We start from the raw sequence: 23,395 nt of genomic DNA, 5'->3' as shown, positions 1-23,395 counted from the left end.
GAACCCAGGAGAGTTCAATTCATGCAAGTGTGACAAAGCCTATGCTTCATTACACATTGAGATTGAAGCAGTGAAGTTCAGAGGAAACAATAACTTGTATTCAAAGCCTCTCTTCCCGTTCCAGCCGAGAGAGTTATGTGAAATACTGGACTGGATTTAAAAAAGCAGAAATAGGCTACATCCCTGAGTGAGCAGCGCTCTGACAAACGGACCGCAAGCTGAGGTCAGTGTAGCCTACCTGACACAGCTGGCTCCCAGCCGAGGCAATATGGGCTCCTCATACCATCTGTGGAGGACAAAAAGACAGGTCAGAACAAGTGATATGAGAAAGAAAGAAAGGATATTGGAAAAGGAAAGGAGATTAGATGCTGCTGTGTGGCTTTAGGGCTAAGGCCAGCTGTCAACATAAGAAAAACGTGAAATAAACATGTTTGCCGAGGCTTAGTTTTAAATCTGTAAAAAGCATATTTTTAACATGAATACATATAATTCAGCTGAACCCATTCAGTCACAGAATGAAACAATGAGTCAGCATTATGCTTCATATTAACTGCATAAGGCTCAAAGAAAATATATCTTGACATCAACAACAAGGGGAGTTTTAAGAGTATTTATCTCATCAGTATGCTACACACCGCCGCTAAATCTAACTACGGCAACAAACAGACGGAGAAGGTGGAGGCTTCTATCGATGTTTGCTCTTTTATGAGAACTTATAATTTGAGGCTCACTCGCGCCCAGAATAGGTCAAATGAAACTCATCAAATTGAGTTTTGTGAGCTTCCGTGGCAGACGCAGCCAATTTCAGGTTCTCAGGTTCTCACTCTCCTTCAGGGTGGCACTGAACTCAGTTAACACGCGACTAATTATTATATTCCAGAAGAATTTCAATGACAGGAGTTGGCACAATGGAAATGACTGTGATGTTTCACTATGGGTTTATATGTAGGATGTCTTCCAGTTGTTGTTACTCAATAATGAGTATTTTCAGACTCATGACTCATGGTTATTGCGGGGCTGTTGGCAGGAAATGAACCCTGTTTTCGATGCTGTGCAACTTTCTCAGAGCAATTTATAGGATATAGAATGCAGACAGTCAAATCAAATGTCAAAGCGTAAACACAGTAGACTATAATTAATAGGGATATATTTTGGACACCAGTCTACGGTGAGGTAACAACCATTTTTGCTCATTATTTCAGGGAATAATTCATTATTTTTTTAACTATGAAATGTGTCGCTGTGCAATTTACCGACATTATATTGATATAGAGGTTATAAGATGATATTATCTCAGATGTATATATCTGAATATGGGCTCTTTTCCTGCTTTGAAAGGCTGCATTACAAGTGATACAAAACAAACCAGACTGTTATAGCTTTTCTGTCATTTTCCTTATGTCAACTACGTCATTACAGTTTATGTACATTGCTGATGAGTAAAACATCTCAATGGGTAAATAGTTTGTGAAAGCACCAATAATCAACCTTACAATATCATAATACCCTAACCCAGGGGTCTGCAACCTTTTTGACCAAAAGAGCCATTTTGCCCCCTTTTTGTCTGGAGCCGCAAAACATATTTGATAGCTTGATAGCTTATAAAGTTATATATATTGTTACATCATAGACAACAACTATAGTTTATTTGCATTTATTATTTATTACATTATATAAAACTGTTAACCTCTAATAATAAACAAAGAACTCTTATAAGGAGAATTGAAAAAATACACAGGCCAACTTTAAAATAAATCAACACAGCACTTGGAGTCCTCTGCACATTTGAATAAAATGAATATAATAAAAATGGGCCCACTTTGAAATAAATAAAACCTATAGCTGCACCCTAAAAAGAGTTAGGTGATTGAATTATGACTGAAGATCGTCAGCTGTCTTCCTCTTCCGTGGTTTTCCTCCAATACGTAAAGCTGCAGCACCTTTGAGAACTTCTCTCCACATATCAAACATACCGGTAAGCCAGCATCATTTAAGCAGATAACTGTCCACGCAGAACTAAACCCTCTGTGTTCCTCCGGTACTTTTCTTTTCTTTGATTTATTCATATTCGCTCATCGAGCCGGGGGTCCGGTTATTCACCTGCAAGAAAAGGCGCTGGCGCGGGACCGTAGCAGGATATGACGCATATTTTAGTTGACCTAATTAAAACCGTTTTGTTTTTTATTTATGAACCGTGCAACAAAATATAAATAGTCCTACAAATATTTTTATTTTATTTCCTTCTTATTTTTGTCCAAGCTCAAGGGAGCCAGAGTAGAGGGCTTAAAGAGCCGCGGGTTGCCGACCCCTGCCCTAGCCCATCATGATTTATCCTACCAGAACCCTAAAGACGTCTAAAAGACATGCAATTGGGAAATAACTAACTGCTCACATTGGAAAAAACAGAGAAAAAACCTCAACAGATCAATCAATAATAAAGATAGTTGCTTATTGATTTTGTGTCGATTAACAAATCAATTAGCAGCTAATCATTTTAGCAGTATGTTAAGATCAATCAATGGGGGCCAACTAGTAAAGCTAGAGTAGAGATAAATAAAAGTAGAGCCCAATGATGATGTCTCCCTGCCATCAGTTTGAAGACAGGAAGCAGCGCGTCAAGGTCAGGAAGGAGCGCTGTCACCGCTAACAGGCAGGGAGCAGTGCGCTCTGGGTAATTGGGAAGAGCTTTCTGCCCTCTGTTTTGAGTGGCGTTGTGTGTCCGTGGAATCGGTGTACCTGTTCAGGGCTCAGCTACAGCCAGATGTCAGCGGAGTAATCGCAGCCTCCCATTAACACGCCACTCACACACTGGGTGGGGGGGGGAAACACACACACACTTCTAACACACACTTCTAACACACACTCGTGAGTGCTCATGAGAATAATGAAAGCATCACAATTATGCTGTAGTGGCCTATAGAAGCTAATTCACACATTTCATATCATTGTGTGAAGCCTCTTAGCATAATGCTGGAAAAAAAGATGCCTTGTGGAATGCATTACGCCCCCCCATGTCACCGCGCTAATCAGCATAATATGAATTATTGCCATCATTACAGTGGGTGGCCCGAGAAATAACAATAGGTCTTAATTATTCAACAACGAGGAATAATAAGGGGAGAGCAAATGCACCTTTAGTTTGTGCTGCCAGCCGTCATTAGACTGTGTGTCTCTTTCCTCTGGGAGCACATCTTTGTTGTGGAAATGCATCCTGAGATGAGTGATGAGCTACTTTTTCGCCCCGAATATACTCCCCGTGTTGTTTGTCAGTGACGGCTCGATGCGGAAATTACCATAAGAGCCCAATAAAGACGTGCTTTGTACAAAAAAATATATTTGTAGCGTGTAATTGGTATTGTTCCCGTGTGCCATTAAGGGGATCATTTTCGGTTGCATTTCAAGTCATGGTTCGGTCCCAGATGTGAAAGTAATAGGGTTAACATCATTAAAACCTTTTTTTATTTGCATCCCTTATCGTAATGAACATATAACTTGTGACTAAAACAAGCCAATACAAGTGTATCTGTATTGCATATTGGTGACTGCTTATTTCTAAAATGTTTGTTATGCGTCCTAACGGAGCGATGGTGAGTGCCTGCTTATTTGATTTTTAATTTGTTATTAATTCTATTTTATTTTTTCATTTTGGTATCCACATTTTATTTACCTGACGATTATTTGATTTCATGTTTTACCTATTTCATTTTGCAAAACATGAATAACTTTTTTTTTCCTGAGCAGCACTTTGAACTCGATGTTTGAAATATTTGATATAAATAAAGAAAATAGTTAAATAAACACATGTTGTTGACATATGATATTGTCTCATAATCACCGTATGTGATAAGAGTGGTGGAAGTGAGGTGCTTTAAACTAATGCTAACATTAGCACGCTCAAAATGACAATGCTAACATGCTGATGTTTAGCAGGTGTAGCTTACTTCTAATTTACTTAGCATACCAGCATGCTAATATGCTAATTAGGACAAAATACAAAGTAATGCTGAGAAACTGATATCTGTTGCGTTTAGATTTGTAATAGTTTCATTCTGTTTTGTATTGTTAAGCACTTTATAACTGTTTTGAAAGGTGCTGAATAAATACATATACTAGTTTGTTATATTGTTAGCCTATGTCTTGTTGTCTTGTTTCAAAAAGGATACAAAATATGTAATACACAGTTTCAGTATTGACTGCAAACCTAAATGACATTAGGGTATCACAACTCGGGGTCGGCGAGGCCACACTCATGTCAGACTTTCCTAGAGAGAACAAGGATTAAGCTGAATCCTAAAATCCTCCAGTACTCCTCCTTTCACAACGACTCATATGTCCGTCCGTCATAATGAAGACATGGTCGTGATTACAGCGGATATTCACAATACAGAAAGGATTTCATTGGGGTTTTCATGGATTACTGTTTCTCTCTATTATAAATATAATGGCTAATGGACATGTCTGACAACCCTGCTAATCATCTGGCTCCACTTCCTATTGACACGGCAACAATCCCGACTGCTAACCGGGGGGGGGGGGGGGGGTGTCACAATCACAGCGTGCCTTTGTGTGGTCTGAAAGCTCGGAACAGATACCGTCAAGATCCTGAATTACCCGCGGGGCCCGATGAGATAATTAACTTTCAGCTTGAAGGCGTCCTGAATACTTCCTGTCAGCTGTCGGTAGCCGTCTTCACAAAGTCTCCGACAGTAGATATGGAAACAACGTTTTACATTTTTTTTTAATTCCAAACATTTTGCAGGTAAAATCACACTCTGCAGACATGCTAAGCCGAAAAATCAACTCAGTCTTTGTGTTCTCCCGGAGGACACGACTTCAAGGTCACATTTCCTGCTCACTGAACTTCTGTTCTCGTTAAAATTCAACCGCAAATCCAGATCACACGAGTCTGTTCTGAACCAAAGAAAAACTCTGCTGCTTTACACATACAAAAATAACTTCTTTCTTCCATACGGACACACAATCAGTGTTTGGGATTTGCCACAAACACTACAACACTTAGAGATACTAGATATCAACTAGAAAAGGTAGTATTACTAGGCTACTTCTACTGTCAGTTAAATGCTTTTTGTTGTGCATTTCCAGCCTCTGCGACCCCTCATACATTACATGACATGTCACTTGTTAGACGCTTTTATCCAAAGCGACTTACATACTCAATACTGTGGGCAATCCCCACAGGAGCAATTTGGGGTGAAGTGTCTTGCCCAGGGACACAACGACATGCTGACTGCAGTGGGGTTTGAACCTGTGACCTCCTAATCCGAATACCAACTCACAACCCACTGCACCACACGCCTCCCCTCATACTTCTACAATACCAGTATTTATATTGGTGGGAGATGTATTTACGATGTAGGTCAAACAGGACGTTTCCTTGTATTTTGGGGCGGATTTTTCCCAAATATTTGAGGGTCTAGTTCTAGAAGACAGATCTATTGGATTTTCTATTAATTACTTCTGATGCACTAAACTTATCAGACATGGATAAATATACAATTCAATAAAGTGAATGTACATGAAGTTTACTAACTCAAAAATGTGTTAAATCACTCATCAATTGATATGGCTTTCCGTTTTATTATTTTTTACTATTTTAAGTGGACCTGGTTGGGTTTTAGGCACGCAATAAGCAGGCAAACTGATTAAAATGTGCCTTCATTAAGTTTAAAAGCAGTGCCTGGTTCTCTAAGAGCATTGCATTATGCACGGTGCATGAAGAAGTGATTTTTTAATGGAAATGACCCAGATCTAATTGGGAATGGCCTAGATCTTGATTACTCTAATTACGCACCTGAAGCAGACAACACACTAGTCTCGGTGCGAGGCCTGTCACAGTGTCTTTAACATAACCATGGATCTAATTGGTTGACCTTTTCAATGCACACCGCGGTATTAAAGGGCCTAATTAAGATTCCCATTAGAATCTGAGATCCTGTCAATTCAGTCCTTGAACACAAATATTTAGGTCTCTCTCAGACATTCATGGAAAGCAAATGTCAGAAAGTGCAAGACCATACTGCTGTTAGAGGGTTTTAGAAGCAAGGTTTAGTCCCAAGAGCGTCTTCAAGGTGGTGCGTTGATGAAGGATGTATGTAGGCTGACCCGTAAGCAGTGTTGGGACTAACACGTTACAAGTAACGCGTTACTTTTGGCAGTAACTAGTACTCTAACGCATCACTTTTTTAATTCAGTAACGCAGTTACCGTTACTACATGGTGCGTTACTCCGTTAGTTTTTTAATATAGTCAACAGCCAGGCGAACAGAGATGAGAACTGTACTTAAGTACTTGAGTAAATGTACTTAGATACTTCCTGTGTCACATGCGGAGACGGGCTGTGGGCGTGTTTGTGTTGTTTACTAACAAGACTATCATGGCGGCGGCGGAGCTCAAGTCTAGTTTCTCCACCTGGAGATATTCTCACTATTTCACTTTTGTCGAGCACAAAGAAAAGAACGTTTTAGTTAAATGTAAGTTGTGTCCTGGCGGGTCAAAGGTCCTATCTACTGCCCAAACCAGTCATTCAAATCTCTTAAAACATCTGCAAAAACAACATGCTGGGACGAAGCTAGTAGCTAAGACCACAGAGACTCAGCCGACGCCACTCCACCTCCACCTAAGCAACAGCGGCTGGATTTTAACCAAGGGACTGCTGGGCAGGGAAAGGTCGATAAAGCCATTGCACGGTATGTTGTAGAACACATGCAGGCTATTGCTACAGTGGAGTCACCCGCTTTCAGGGAGCTAGTTAGCATGATAGCATGTCCGGGCGGCACACGGCATATGGGACGGAAAACTTTTTCCAACTACCTGGAGAAAGAATATACAAAAATGGAAAGCCAGCTAATATCGATGCAATCCAGATTGCATATAATGCATGTCAAGTTGATCAACAGATTGTATTATTCTCCAATGCAATAACAGTACTGAAATGAAGGCTATAAGGGCATTAATGGGAGCCCTTTTCTCAAGTAACTAAAACGTTACTTTTCACAGTAACGCATTACTTTGGGATGCAAGTAACTCGTAAAGTAACTGAGTTACTTTTGACATGAAGTAACTAGTAATGGTAACTAGTTACTGGTTTTCAGTAACTAGCACAACACTGCCCGTAAGTAAGCATGGCAAGGGCTTGACAAAAAGGCAAGGCAGGACTCTGGACTCATTTTATGTCAAATCTGTAAAGCTTGTGATATCCTAAGATCTTATTTTAGGCAGACTAATAACACGGAACAAAACGTAAAAACTCCGTTAGCTTACATTAACCACAGACGTTAATTCATGCATTTATCCAATTACCTATTGACTATGAGACGAACCAGAACAGGAAGTGCTAGACGCTGACACCTTTCTGGGTTTAGGACTCATTCCCGCATCACTTATAGATATGTTACAAACAGTGCTGTACTGCAGGCTTGGAACATTCTTCTATCTTTATACGTCTGACTTATGGAGCAGAGATTTCCACAAGAGACATGCATTCACATTATTCATAAATCCTCCACTTTATGCTAACCTTTACATCCCACATCCAGTATCGACATTGCTCTTTGCCGAGCTGTTGATGCATAGTAAATCAAGGAAATGACCTCTCCAGTGCATCAAGCTAAAAGAGCCTCCTCCCTCCTCCCTCCTCCTCCTCCTCCTCCTCCTCCTCCGGGGAGCAGCTGCACTCAGGAGGCAGAAGTGGGTCATGTCTCCCTGATCGGCCCTGTATCCTCTCAGTTCATGATCAACATGTTTAATGAGTGACACGCTCTCCAGGCATTTTCCAGCATGAAAGTGTGTCATCTTTCTGTACATCGCCTCTCGCTAATGTGTTCCACCTTGATTTCTACCTGGAGCTAATCAAAGCCATTTTGAAGGCCGGGTGCAGCTGTGGGATGCATGTTCTCTCAGGTTTGATCAGAATGGGATCAGTGGAGTCTGACATATCGCACGTGACACATGAATGATCAAACAAATGACTCACTCACACCCCCCCCACCCCTTCACCTGAGCTAATCAGTGTAAATTATGGAAACTGCAGGCTGTTTACACAGAGCCGCAAGGAGAGGTTGGAAACATGTAAGTAGTTCAACATGTAGAGCAGGCAGAGCCCTCATTTATTTCCCAGTATTGGTTACATTGGTTGGAGCTTGGAAAAGTGTTGTATGTAAAGCTATACAATTCTACTTGTGTAGCATTTGAATTACTATGTTTGGCATTATTACTGCTACACTGCACACTTTGAATTGTTCCCACTTCTAGCCATGATTGTCCTGTGTCCTTAGAGATACAGGACTTATATATTGCGGTGAAAAATGAGGCAACAGTGAATTAACAGGTGACAAGAGCAAAGAACCTTCAGAGGGTTTGTTGTGCTCAGGAATCATGAGGTGAAGGGACTCTGTTAGCTCAACAGAAATAGAGACTCGGTTTAGAGTGCAACATATTGGCGTAATACCACTTCCTGACAGACTGCCCTACTCAAATAGATTGAGGACCTCATCTCATTCGTGGTTTGCAAAGCACATCTCCGTTGAACTAGTATGAGGAACACGCATACACAAATAATTTATCCGCTGGCTGAGTGTATACATTACATTAGAAATGCATAAAGCTCTCAGGGCAGAGCAAACAAATGATGTGGAGAGAGTCTGTTGAGGAATATAGAGCCACAGGTAAAAGCGTTACCGTCTGCTCTTTGGTTTTGTTATAGCTCCACAGCCTCAGCCGTCATTGACTTTCCATTGAAGCCCCCCCCCCCCTTCCCCACCTCTTCGCCCCTGTCAAAGGAAGACGAGCCCTTGATGAGCGCACCTTTGATCTCCGTGAGACGCCTCTGCTCCTCCTCCTCTCTTTCCCCCATCATCCTCCCTGTCCTCTCTGCTGGGGAGCTGTCAGACTTCTGCTCTGCTCCCCCATCCCACACCACCGCGTCTCGGGGCTCTCTCATCCTCCCACCCCGTGCCGGCTGGAGTCCCAGAAGGACCCCGCCGCCACCCAACGTCTAGCCTCAGCCGGGTAACTATACCACCAGCCATCGGGACAATCAGAGCTGGCTTTTTATTCCAGTTCAAACGCGGCTATTAATGAAACTTGAGGGTTCTTTCATACCTCACTGTTAACAGCTGATTCTAGCAATCACTCCACCGCCGCATGGGCCGATCCTGCCGCATTGATCAGGCTCGCGTGGCGAATACGCATAACAAAGAGGTTAACACTTCATTTCTTTGCTTCTTCAGGTTATGTATGGCACTGTCGGCGGTGAAATGGCCAATCAATTGGAGCCTGGAGGGAGGTGTTTCAATCACAGCTCAGCCGCTGATTTAATCTGGTTATTTACACTTTGTGTCCAGGCTGTGTTTTTTATGACTCCACATATCTCGCAGCAGTATTTCCCTTTAGAAGTTGGACGATTCTGCGGTTCATCTCCCCAGCATTTGTACTCTCCCATGTAGAGAAGCAGTGAGTGGTCCATGCTTCGACGATGCAATGAGCCGAGCCCTGCGTTACATATTCAATTCAATTCACACTCTGCTCACTGGTAATAGTGATGAATATGCAGGGCGATCATTTCTTTGTGTCATAGTCTCAAAAGAGCGAGACATTGGGGGTTGACAAAGCGTGGCTGCTCATTGGATGCCTTGTTCAGGGTGAACTGGCAGAGGTTAATGTTACCGACGAGGACGATGTGTTCATGGAGGCCAAGAAAGACGCCTGACGTAAGAGTTTGGGATATCAGTTGGAAACAGTGTAACTATATTAATAAGAATGACTTCATTTCAGTAGTGGGCACAACTTTATATTCAAGAAGAGTGGTGCAGGAATGGGTCCTAAAAACGGATACAAGTCATTTGAGCCCTTACAGCTCCCTTGTCTCGAAGTTAGCAGTTTTTGAACAGGTTTGTTTCGGTTAGAATCCTGCCTGAAATGAGGTTTGTGAAAAAGCTTAAGATTCTTTCAGGTTTTATTCTACGACATAATATCTGTCAAGCCTTTCTGTGTCTTAAAAACAGCATCTGCTAATAAGTGTTCAAATGAGACTACTAAACGTCATCAAGCCAACATCAGCTGCCGTTAGCTAGCGATGCTGAGTCATGTGACCTTGATGTTGTTTGTTTATAGCATTTTACTTCTGCCGATTGCATACAGTTTAGAAAATAATAAAAGCATACGAGTGATGGAGATTTATGGAGATTATCCTGCTGAACGAAATCTGTTTCATAAATGTGTGTTTGCCACAGATATTATTTTCTGCCAAGATGTGTTGAATAAAATCCCAATTCCGAAGATAACTTTTGGGTCCGCCTACAAACAAAGTCATCCCTGAAACCCTCTATGATGTAGTCTAACAAATATTCTCCTGAATCTCACAACCGTGACAAAAATGACTCATTTCATCTTGATAAATGCCACCTGCTCATGTTCATGAGAAGTGATCATTAGTGTAATCAGCCCCACAGATTGCTGTAATAACGCTGCCTGTACTGTAGCTCTCCATTTGCAGGTTCCATTTACCAAAATGATAGCGGAGTAAAATGCTCAATTTGACATCCTGGAGCTTCAAAGTCCTGCTGATAAATATGAGCGGATGAAAACATCACAGATAGCAGTCAGTAGTCATGAAGGAAAACAGAAAATATTTGGAAATAAGACTTTAGCTGCCAACAATGTGTCATTGGAGAGCTGTGCTGTGACTACACCTGCATGATATGAGGACAATCTGAGATTTACAAATGTTACATTTTACAATTTCACTTGTGATAAATATAGAAATAAAATGTAGAGTGAAAATATGCTTTACACTTCCATGTTGTCCGCCTAATAGCACCCGATTCAAATTCATACTTTTCACATCTTTTGTGATGTGTTTATTGCTCTCTTCTTTTTGGGATGATGACATTATGATTTATCCGTCTGTAACTGTGATGATAAAGAGCAAGACATGAATGTAGGGCTGCACTAATTATCGTTTTAATACAATTTAAACTGCCAATAACTTGTATGAATATTTCATGGGCTATAAATGTCATTAGATATGAAAAAAACATCAGAATTTCACATTAAATGCATAATTTGTGCCCCGCCTTTTTGCTAAATGTACTGGGTATTTTATCAGTGTCAAAGGCAGCTCAAAAGCTTCAGGCATACTGTACAGAGGTTCCATGCTGACATGCCCTCAAAGGCGTTTACATTGTTCAACACGCAAAAAGAACCTTTTCATAACTGTCAATTACCATCTGAATGCATGCAGTGAACAATGCCTCACACCTTAACTAACAAAAGGAAGCAGCCAACGGTTGCCTTGGAAACCCTTAAAGCGGCGGGGACAGCTACATGAAAGGGATTTATTCACTCCAAAGTTATCGCTTCTCTTCCAGCAGAGCCCATTATGAGTTCGGAGAAATCAATGGTTTCAAATATGTGCAAAAAGTTGTCAGCAACAAAAAAAAACGCGGCAAGATGAAATTGCTTTCCCTTAGACTTGAGAAAGATAAAGTGAAGGCCTGTGGTCTTTTTGCTAGGTTTGAGCAGATCATTTGTGCACAGAAGTAACTGTTTTTGTGCAGAGAGTACACTATTCAGTGAAAAGGCTTTAGTCACTTCAGTCACACAAGCCGCATGCTAGCACTTAGCAACGAAAGAGTCATGAATTACCCACTTTTGATACTTCCAGAGAAATCAAAGAACAATCCGACAGCGTTTATAAAGGTTACAGATGAAATAAAACTTTAAATGTGACGTTAACATTTTCCTTTCCCCTTAGGGCATCATTCTTCCACTCTCTTACAGTCATTCTGCACATTTCGACTAAATTGGCTGGTATTTCTGCTTTATCGCTCCTCTACAAAAGGTCATATTCAGAGCCATAGAATATATAGAAATAAACAATTGGAGCTGGGAAACGCTGTCAAGATTTGCACAAAAACGGATTATTCAACTCAACGTGGAGCCACTAGCTGCTCTTATGAATTGACACTTTCTCAGCCGTATTTCATTCACTGCACTGCAAGTAGAACCAGCTTATCTCACAATTATTCCAGCCCTCCATCTCCCCCGTCTCCCTCCAGCGTACAGTGCAGATGGATGATGGTGGCAGAGCGTGGGAGGCAGCTGCTGCCAGCAGAGTGACACCCAGAGTCTCTGATGTCACCCCCACTTTTTACCGCTGATTCAGCCTGCACTCAGCCTGGCAGCCATGGCGATGCGATGCCTTTGAGAGTCATTAACTGGCACGGATGAGTGTTAGTCGTGGCGGGGCGCTGCCACATGCTTTTTGCCGTCAGGGGAGACACAGCAGAAGAGGCATTGAGAGGTGACAGTAAAGAAGGGCAATTCTCCAGAGTAAGAAAGAAGCCACAATGCAACGTGGGAGAAAGAGCAGGAAGCAGGAAGAAAGAGTGATGCCGGCTCATTCCCCGAGGCTCATCTGAAAAAGCTTCTATTCTCTGAGTCCACAAGAACATCCTCCGCAGAAGTAACAAATACAACATACATAAAGAACCCCTCCTTTTGGTTAATCTTTAAGATGAACACAGACGGCGGGGTGAGGATTTCTAAAGCAAAATGGCTACCGGCGCTTCTGTCCTGGGAAGCTCAATGCCCACCTTCCATGTTACAGGATTAGGAGGAATCACTTTTCTGGATCAATAGGATTATAGCTGTCGTTAACCCCCCTGAGATGAAAGAATCACAACCTACAGAGGAAACAAGGGGAAGTGAAAAACAAAGTGTGTTTCCGGGGTGGAAGGAGGACAGCTCTGTTAGCACACCAAAACAAACAGTTATTCCAAGCAGGAATAATCTGTACTGGAAGCAGACAAACTGCCCGCGGCATAGCGCTCACAAAAGTACGCTGAAAGGAATGAAAACAAAGCCCCTGTTGTTCAAAGGGACCAAATAGAAAAATCACTCACTGTAATTGCCCTGCCTTTCTTCTGTAGATCTAGCTTACAGTACCTCTACAGAGGAACTAGCTTGAATATGTGCTAAGAGTCCTGTCTTGCACCATAATTGAAAAGGGCACATACAGTACACAAACCTGCCATCTAATGCACTTCGTCCTGCTTTCAACCCAATACCATCACTGCTGGAAAAGTAAAGCCTACAGGTAATTGTGTGGTGTGTGTGTGTGTGTGTGTGTGTGTGTGTGTGTGTGTGTGTGTGTGTGTGTGTGTGTGTGTGTGTGTGTGTGTGTGTGTGTGTGTGTGTGTGTGTGCGTGCATGCGTACGCATCTGACACGCTGAGCACTGCTCCCAGATCAGCGCGCTCCCTCTTGGCAGCACCAGATGGATCCTGGGCAAAATAGCCAGGGAGAAAATTAAGAACAACAGCTGTCAAATCAGCCAGCGAAGTGAGCAGGAGAAAAAAGGGGGAAGCAGGGAGAGGAGGCAGGGGGGCATCGCACAGAAGCCGCACCTCACTCAGGTAAAGCCGACGTTCAGCTAGCAGCTTATTAGGCAATTCCATGGGAGTTGTGAAGTGATTATCGTGAAGCTGTCAGCTGCAAACAGCATGTTAGAACCCCCCCCCCCCCCAGGAGGTGAAGGCACTGCTGCAATGAAAACTAAACATGTGTTCATGAGACTGATGGCTGATGAGAGAGCGGGAGAAGGGGGGGTGCAGATGGAGGCCAAATACTAAACACAAACATCACTCATTAAGCCGAATGAGCACACGAGAACGAGTGCGCTCGACTGTGAATGATTCCCTTCAATCCCCTCTCTGCCTGTAAACTGATTTGATACACACAGAGCAGCTATTAAGGGGTGTCATCCTACCCCCCCCCCCCTTTATCCCGTCACTCTGAGCTGTTTGATCACCACTAATCATATCTGATGTATTTAAATGTACACCCTCAAAAAGGTAGGGTAAGCTGTTTTCTACTCAGCAAAAAAATAAGCACCACAATATGTCTAAGAACAGAAGTATGCAAATGTAGCATACATCAGATCAAGCTAAGCAATAATGGGATTTTTTTCGAAATGTCATCATTGGCAGTCCGAGTTTTTTCCAACATGGCAACCGTTTGACCCATGGTGTCCAACAAAGACAGGGTTTATCTATTATGGAACAGTCAAAGGGCTGACACGAGGGGAAGGAGGAAGGACAACACAATCAAGACTGGAAGCAATTATAGCAGCAGATGAATGCCTGTGGTGGCAGAATAACATGTTCCACAATCAGGCATACATTCTCAGCTCCATGCATGGATGCCCCCCCGGCCCTGAGGCGTGGAGATAATTGCACACAGGCAGTGATTGTAGTGTGAGCATTCCTCTTGTAACTGTGACTCACTGACAGCATCTCATCACAAACAATACACAGGGCTAATCAAAAAAGGAGCACACATTCACTTAGTTGCCATGTGCATAATGACTGTAATTCAAGTACAACAAGTTGGGAGGAAAAGATGCTGAGGATGTAGGAAGTGAAAGTATATGGTGTTTCGTCTATCCGCTATCAACACATTTGAAAAAACAGGCCTATAGAGTGCCGCAGTGACGCATCCTAAAACCCGGAAGTAAGCTCCTTCCGGTTCCTTCCACAAAAACACAATGCAATTCCTCCATAGGATTTAGGAAAATAGCTGGTCAGTGGTTGAGACACATTTAAGAGACGGATCACGTTTTGTTCAGCCGGATAATCTCCACACGTCTACCCTACTTTTATAATCATAAATCTAATCGCCAGAAGCAAAATGCTAACGTTATGCTATAAACGATAGCAGCAGGGTCGTTGCTTCAACGTCACGACAACTTCAGATCCATATTCAAAAATACAGATTGTAAATTGAAGTTAATGAAATCAAGTTGAAGTGTTTGTTTGAACACTTTGCAGGAGGCAGGGACTTGCTTTCAAGCAGAACAGGACAAACAAACTTAGAGGAGTGTTTACGTGTTCGGCGTAATGACGTAAAACGGCCTCGACAACTTCTGTAGTGCTATTCAGCCACTTGGTAACAACCATCGTTTTTCAGACACGTAAACTCATCACCAGTGGGGTCACTGCTGATGGATTTAATGTCGTAGAACAAAACGTGATCCGTCTCTTCAACGTGTCTCAACCACAGACCTTATTTCCAGCTACTTTCCTAAATCCTATGGAGAGATCCCATTGCTTTTTGTCGAAGGAACCGGACATGGTAAAATGCTAACTTACTTGCGGGTTTTAGGATGCGTCACTGTGACACTCTATATCTTATTAATGTAAGCCTGTCACAGCTTTAAAATGTACACATTAAGATCATTCCATGTTTTTATGATCATATTGTTTGGTTCAAATGTGGATTTAGTTAAGTATTCCGTTAGGGTGTTATCTCTGTAAACTTTCACTTCTAAAAGATAAACTTTACCGTTGGGATTATTTGGAGTGCAAACTTTTTAGATACTAAGTGAAGATGATTATCACTCTGACTGACTGTTTATAAATTCCATTACACGACATTGCTTATCTTCAGATCAGTCAATCAGGGATGAGACGTTTGATTTCTTAGCGGTCTGCCATCACGCTCAAGCTCTTTTCTGGTGTTTTCAGACATTAAAGGGAAGTTTAACAGCAAAAATAGCCTCCCCACTAAATCCAATATCAATCACCATCTGTTCTTTATTCAAGCATTAATCACAAAGTACATCTGAGGCTGAAGGGAGTGTCATTATTTGGTCAAAGTGGTTTTTGGTCAACTTTTTAAACATTTATGACTTTACCGAGTGCTTATTTCTTTAACCTAAACTATGATTAAATATGTTTGTTGACACATTCTCTTCAATGACAAGGACGATGTTTGACTAAAAGACAAAATGGTTGGTATGGCTAAAATGTTATACAATCTGTTGAGTCAGAGAAAGTCATTTGACACAGCAGTAAGACTCAAACAAAGAAATAGATGGAAAAAAAACATTTTGAGTAGTAATACCTAAGAGTTGAAAACGATTCTCTGCATACTTAAACTGAACTAAAAACGTTTAGTTGGGGTTAGCTAAAACTGGGAATTATAAAAATGTAACTTAAGCTAACATAGTAATCACAGGGTTAGGGTTAGACGACGTTTCTCCTCTCCATACTTTGCAGAGCACTTTTTTAGTTTGTCATCACACTGAAGAACTGAAACTGACGCGCCAGATTTAGGCAACGTCGACAACGTGCCGACAAGCTAGCAGACGAGTTCTTCTACGCCTCCACCACCAGTCTGACACTGGGTTTTATTAAAAAGTGTGTGTGCGCAGATACACGCTGTCGTCCCATGTTTTTAATTATATTTTTTCAAGCTAATTTCGAGATTGGGCTTTAAAACGACTTTGAATTGGGCTTTAATGTTCTAATTGTTAGGTTGTGTATTTATATAGTCTTTTGTATGCATACATACATGCAGTATTAGAATGTATAGAGCAGAAGATACGCATCAGGAAATCCTCCTTGCTATTGTATTTTTCATTTTGATGAAATGACGGGGTGAGCTATTTTCTTTTTAGCTCAAGAATGCGTCTCAATGGGATCCTTTCAGAATGGCTGAAAAAAAATAATTATAGAAGTTAATTTTTTGAATAAATGATGCAATGATTTAGTAAGCCTGGGTGAATAACACAGAGCCAAAGTTGTCAATATGCAAAACAACGGGCATTTGTGTTCTGTAATAAGCTGCGGGTTGTATGGGTAGAGAAAAGCAATCGTGAAAGAAAATACCAAGCAAAGTGATTGTTTAGTGTGTGTGTGTGTGTGTGTGTGTGTGTGTGTGTGTGTGTGTGTGTGTGTGTGTGAGGTTCGGATCCTTTCTACGGGGACTGATTAGCGGCAACATCTTGTGCCAGGCTACAGTTATCAGTAGTGATTTCAGCCAGCTATCTATATTCATTTATGCATGGAGCGAGCGTGGAGGATGAGTGGTGTGCAAAACAGAATCTTTGTCTTCACGGGGTCTCTCTCAGTATTCACCCCTCACTGCCGCTGTCTCCTCAGTCATCTTTCTCTTTGCTGTTTCACTTCAATATTGTGAGAAATAGCGTTTTGTGAATTGTTGTTTTGTCTTTCTTTTGTGTCGGATCTCAGACTGAAAGCAGTGCATTGTTGTTTTGGGGGGTTTTGATGCTAATCTGCAGCCACCCTCTGTTCAGATTCTTACTATGATTACTAAGTGAGTGACTGGGGGAGAGCAGAGCATGGTGGAGTGAGAGCACGCTGCTGTGCATTACACATGGCACTCCCCTCTCTCTATTACGTGCCATATTTTTGATGTTGGTTTGGAAATGAAAACAACAAAACAATGCCTTCAGGATGTATTCAGGTTATGTGGTGGCGGGAGTGAAGGACGGAGGTGCTGGATGATCTGGCATTATTGTGATCACCTTTTAAAAAAATGACAGTCCTGTCTGTGGGACGTGTTTGAATACGTTCCAATGTTAGGGAAGACACAAAGTGCCGTTTGACAGGTTTTTAGGTGCTAACCTATGTGCAGCTGTGACACCTTTTCTCAGGGCTTGTTTTTTTGGCTTGAAGCCCACACATAGAAAACCACATGTGGTAAATCAGGTAAACTCTACTGTACAGCTGTGGTAATGCTTCCTATACATCCTGCACTAACACTGAGGACAGCCCTGGCACAACCCTTCATGCTTATGCACTGCCGTATTTTTAAACATGAACATTAGCATCTTAACCCGTCGCTGAATGTGGATTTAAGAAATATACACACTATGGGTTAATGAATATATTCAGAAGATAGTAACATATCTTATAAATACAAGATTTAATCAAAACACCTGCAGGCAAGAAAGGCTTCAAAATTAAATATTACTCTTCATAATCACCACTTAAATGCTCAATATTCATCTTACTACAGACGCTAGTTATCTGGCACTGTTACGACCAATAGAGTGGAGTTCAATCAGATTGTATGCAAACCAGCAGGACCTCAGCAACCTACATTTTTCATAATGACACTGGCATCAAAAAATAAGCCTTCATTATTAAACCAGAGCCGACTAGGTCACAGAACTAAATACATAATAAGAAACATGACAACGTGATTAATGTGATATTTGTGTTTGAATTAATTAACGGAGCCTTTAGAGTCTCAATTTACGGCCAAACTATGGCTGCCGGCGTGGTTTTTGTTTACTAAGAATGTCTTTCATGCATTGATGTAAGGCATTAAAAAAGGCTTGGCAACAGGTAAAACCAGTGGTGAGGTTTGGCACACGGGTCAGGTCCAATATTTGGCTAAATATCGAACCGTTTTGAGCCTTTCTATACCAGACTACCCCTAATTACCCCTTGCTTCTAGCTCATTTGCAAATTGCCATCCCTCCGGTCCGCAGAGACGTATTAAAGAGAAAATCGGCACCTTAAGTCTGAACTCCTGGCTCCGCAATAGCCGCTAATGCTGCTGTAGTTAATTCACCACCCTGCCTCGGTGAAGCAGCAGCTCAGAAAAATGAGTCTGGATCAGAGAGGTACGCCAAGTCTCCCATTGCTCTCATTAAGAAACTAAGTGATGATGACAGTAATGACGGTGAATGTAAAACTGAGCTGAATGGACACAGACAGGTGAGGGATTGCAGGAAACAGCTGATGAATGTCAGCCGGAGCAGATGATTACATAAAAACACAGAGGGTCACAATCAGTGGTTCTCACTCTTATTACTATACATATACTCACAACAATACACTTTGCTATAAGCTGAATGCAGGATTTTGGCTTTTCTGAGTTGATATGCTCATGGTTGATTGCACTTATTGTAAGTCGCTTTGGATAAAGGCATCAGCTAAATAAAAAAAAACGTCAATGAATCAATCAAATGTTATTTAATTTGTACCTACAGTAATATCACTAAATAAACATTTGTCTCTGGGGACTTTACAATCTATACAGCATACCCTCGGTCATTATACCCGCGCAGGAAACTAATGAAACTCACTTTACTATCTTGAAAGAATAAGAACATTTGAAAATATTCACAGACGCTGAAACTACCAAATGTTGCCGAAAGAAGAACACCCGAGAAGCCATTGGGACAGCCTGCATCAGTAGAGAGTGTGTGAGAGTGCATTTCACAGTCAAATCACTCACTTTGATGACGGCTTGTCCTCAGGCAAAAGGCCCATCGAGCAAAATGGATGCTGGAATCCTCATAATTGTGTTTTATTGATAACTCTCTGTTATTGACGACAGCCAAGCAGTCTGCCAATACTGTTGGAATTGCAACACGGGAGCTTTGTAGAAAATGTGATGTTTGGAACAAAACAGCTAAATGATCATGGGCACAGCGAGAGGGAGGAATGGAAAGCAACAGTCATAACTGAACACAATAAGACCCTCACTCTGCATCTAAATGGCTCCACAAGCAGCACCGGGGCCATTAGAGAGAGCCCGCCCCTCCCTGGCTCTCAGGCTTTATTAATGGGCTTAACTCCTCACTGTGCCGTGTAGCAGCAGTGCTGATGTATCCCAGGAGCCGACATCGCAATAAAATGAACTGCCATTGTTTTCTCGCCCAACTGTACAAAATGCCTCATCAAAGCCGCAACATGGGTCCTCCACCTCTAGCCATTAATCAGCAGGAGAGTCGTAGGCGCCACAGAATTCATTTGCATTTTTTCCAAAGCTGAGAAAAGCATCAGGCTGACAAGTGTTGTTGTTTACCTCGGGAGACGGAAGAGTGAAGAGCCAGTGTGTCTTCGAGGCCACAGACGTCTGAATAGACTCCACTTGGATGTCTTGGTACTAGGTTTTATTCAAATGCTATGGATGGTGTTTCAGGTTGGGAGTGACAGGTCAGTGTTAGTCCCTGACCTGTGAGTCAAAGACAGAGACTCGTGTCTGCATTAGTCACGCCGTTGTTCCCAAAGACATTCTGCGATGGAAATCTCTCCGCCGCCTTCACCCTAAATATGGAAATGAACGGCACCACTTTGAGGATAAATGAGACGTTCTGCGGGCTGAATACTAATGACCGTGTTAACCTTTGCCAACAAAGTTCCATTGACATTCACTCTTCAAAGGGGAGCGAGGAATAAGGGCTTTCTGTCATTTCCACTTACACCCAACTGTTCTTTTGATAATTCCCCCCCTTCTGTTCACTTTTTAGTTTCTAATTGCGTTGAGGGTTGCGAGGACACTTGGGTTTCATTAAATTAGCAGAAATTGATTTAATTCCAGACGCCCATGTGGAGCATGATTGTGTTATTTTTTGCATGTGTGAGATCTAATTGCGCGTGCGAGTGGAGGTCTAGACATGCAGTCGTTCTTCTTCTTCAGGACTAATAAAGCAGGCGACAAGATTAGTTTTATATTCCATGATTTCCAAGCTGCAGAGAGGGTTTTGCAAAAAGCTTGTGACACAACAGGGTTTGAGCTGCTCTTACAGAACAGAGAAGAACAAACATGCTATCCCCTGAGCGGCGGCCTGTGTGCTCCGTTAACCTCAGAACACCACGGTCAAACGGGCAACAAATCAAACTAGTAGGCCGAGTCCTCCAAAACTAATGAAATGCTCACACACTCCAGCGTTTGTCATTTAGCCTATTAGGGACTGAAACGCAGATAATGCCTTGAAAGTCAATGAATCCACCTCAGTCTGAGCAGGGACTTTACTCAGAGAAAGACCAGACTCCCAACTGTACAGTGAAGGAGGATATGGAAACTGCACAATGAAACTATTTCACTTTAAGATTTGTCCATCAATACAAAAATAATCCCCAACGGAACGTTATTTTTCAGCCTTTAAAATAGACCTCCTGCTTTTCTCAACTTCATATTGTATTAAAGTGATATCTGACTAAACAAACCATCCAAAGACATCGCCTTTGATCCAGGAATCTTGGATGGACTTTTTAGACCTTGAAACAACATACAAGGCATGATAGCCTGTTGTGCTTGCTAGTCCCAGCTCTATTGATACACATATCAATAGAGCTGGGACTAGCAAGCACAACAGGCTATCATGGCTGATAGCAGCGAGCCTCACTTATACGTGGGCGAAATAATCACATGCTGCTATTGCATTTTCAAACTTACATCACTGCTCTCAACATGAGTCCAAGTGAAAGAGAAGCTGTGTTATGCTCACGGTAACACGCTGGATATAAGCTATAACCAGGATCATTCTCTCACTCCCAGGGATAAATCATTATCAAACCATGGTTGCTTCGTGAGAACAATTGAAACATGTAACCAAAGCAGGAAACTGTTGACAACAAGATGGAATTGTTGTGATTTCTTTGTCTTCGTGGCAAAAGAATACCTTTATCTCTGAAGCCTCAGTTTGAATAAACCACGGAGGGCACGGCTGTGTCAAGCTAGCTTTCCCAACAGGCTTCGACATCCTTCCCCCAAAGAAGATTTATTCTCTGAGCCTCAGCCTCTAAATCCTGGCTGCCAATCCCTCTCTCACACCGAGAGCCGTTCCCACCAATTTACTGAATATAAACCGTGATGTCACACAGTGTGCACTTGTAAGATTTATGTGCGCGCTTGATTGCTGTCCGTTTCTCATAATGACGTTACACGTGTTGCCCACGGTGCGCGGCTCGTCTCCGTGGGGCCTGTTGTCGGCTCACCTCTATTAGCCCAGTGTTGGGAACCAGCCAGGGAGAGTAATGGCGTTTGCATGCCAGTGTCTCACTTCAGAAACACGGAGAAATGTAAATGGGCGTCGGCGTGATTATAACACACGGTGACCTCTTGCCTGACAAAACTTGTACAGACACGTTGAATTACAAGAGGTAACAAATGATGTTGCTCAGCCTAATGTCAGACTTATTTAAGAACCCGACTGTCACATAATCTTTTCTATCCATTTGATCAAAATGTCAAATTCTCCTGAAAATGCCGCTTCAAAAATAACCTCAAATGAAATCTTTAAAGGGAGCGTTTCCAACACAGAGGGGTTAGAGATGAACTTAACAATGCTGTCAGACAGAAACCAATATGGTGACAGACACTAGCTGCCGCCGCATTAAGCCGCGCTTTTTATTGCTTCTGAGAGTTACAGTGTAAAGAGTATTATAAAAGCATAGACTGGAGATTATGCCACTAATCTGTTTCGTCATTGATTATTAAAAGGGCCGATCTATAATCCAGAAGCACGCAGAGGGATGGCTCTCTGCTGAAAAGCTTCGGTCATGATACAAAGAGTTACAAGCTGGGGTTGTTGATAATAAGTCTGTGATTCAGACTTGGATGCAAATGTACATTTTAGTCAGAAAGCCTATTATCCTATCCTGGAATAAAGGCAATATCTAACGTATTAGAGACATTTAAAACATGCCGTAGGGTTCATGGAAACATCAGACTGTTGTGGTTGCACTAAGTATATTGATTGGACTGAAAAGTAACACTTGCATATGCTCAGTAAACAGTCAAATGTCACATGACATTTACATTTGATTCAGTATAAGTCCAATGAAATATAAAGCGGTATTTTCACTAGCCTGGGTGAAAACTGTGAGAAAAGAATAATAATAAACAGACAAAAAAGAATTATAATAAGTTCAATGCAGTCAAGAGAATACATCAGAGATAATTCAAAGACAAATACATTAAATGCAAGTAAAATGTTTCAAATGGGACCTTTTGAAAAGCCTATTCTCAGTGTAATGCCCCGGGCAGACAGGAACAGCTGCTCTAGAGATTTGAAAGTACAAGCCGGGATGTAAGTGGAGAGAAGGTCGATAATGTAAGAAAGGGCAGTGATTTAAAAACAAGCAATAACATTTTTAAATCCATCCTGAACACCATCTTTAACCAGCTCACCACGGGGGGGGACATGTGCTCATATCTAGGAAGGATCTAAGAACAAAAGGAGAGTTTGTGCTTTGATAAATGACAGAAATCTGGCCTATAGCCACCGGATCGATGATATACACACAAAGAAGTCGAGGGCAATAATGGAACCTTGAGAAGCCCCACAGGTGGCGCAGGATCCTGGCCTACATTTTTAAAACGTTCCATTTCTGTTCCTCAAGTCGACACGCCATTCTAATAACGCGGCACAACCTCAGCTTTAAAAAGGGAGAAAGTTGTCATCAGCAGAGAGATCGCTCATTAATAATAGACTGAACCATAACTTAGTTGGCAAAGTTATGACATCCAAGGCGGTTTATACAGACAATGACAATATTTGACAGCCTTCTATCTACAGTCAAATAAAACTCATTTAGATGTAGATATGGAAAGATGAAATGGCAGTCAATCAATTCCACTGAGCAGCTGTAAAATCTGTCTTCCATAAAAAAAAACACAATGATGTATAGCTTCAAGAGCTAGTTATCCATGTTAAAAGGACAGAGCTCTTCTAGGATGTATTCTCCTTGTTAAGAAGACAGGCTTACAATGGCTGCCTGTGAAGGAGGAGAAAATCCCTGTCACAATTCATGTCGCGCTACTCGTCAG

The 23,395-nt window shown here is 41.9% G+C and overlaps 1 protein-coding gene across 2 annotated transcripts in view; it reads right to left on the bottom strand.

Moving 5' to 3' along the window:
* The window catches only part of LOC117546728 (beta-1,3-galactosyltransferase 1-like), a 73,195-nt gene that overhangs the window by 36,742 nt on the left and 13,058 nt on the right, over window positions 1-23,395 (bottom strand). The window contains exon 2 of one of the 2 annotated variants that reach the window (XM_034217075.1): window positions 239-286. The exons of the other annotated variant lie outside the window; for it this stretch is intronic. The gene's annotated coding sequence lies outside the window, so the exon portion shown is untranslated. The remainder of the gene's footprint in view (window positions 1-238; window positions 287-23,395) is intronic. 2 annotated transcript variants of the gene reach the window in all.

This window comes from Gymnodraco acuticeps, unplaced genomic scaffold (genome assembly GCF_902827175.1).
Source record: "Gymnodraco acuticeps unplaced genomic scaffold, fGymAcu1.1, whole genome shotgun sequence".
Lineage (NCBI taxonomy): Eukaryota > Metazoa > Chordata > Actinopteri > Perciformes > Bathydraconidae > Gymnodraco > Gymnodraco acuticeps.
The sequence above is the reverse complement of the archived record's forward strand: the minus strand, read 5'-3'. Positions and strand labels throughout refer to the sequence as shown.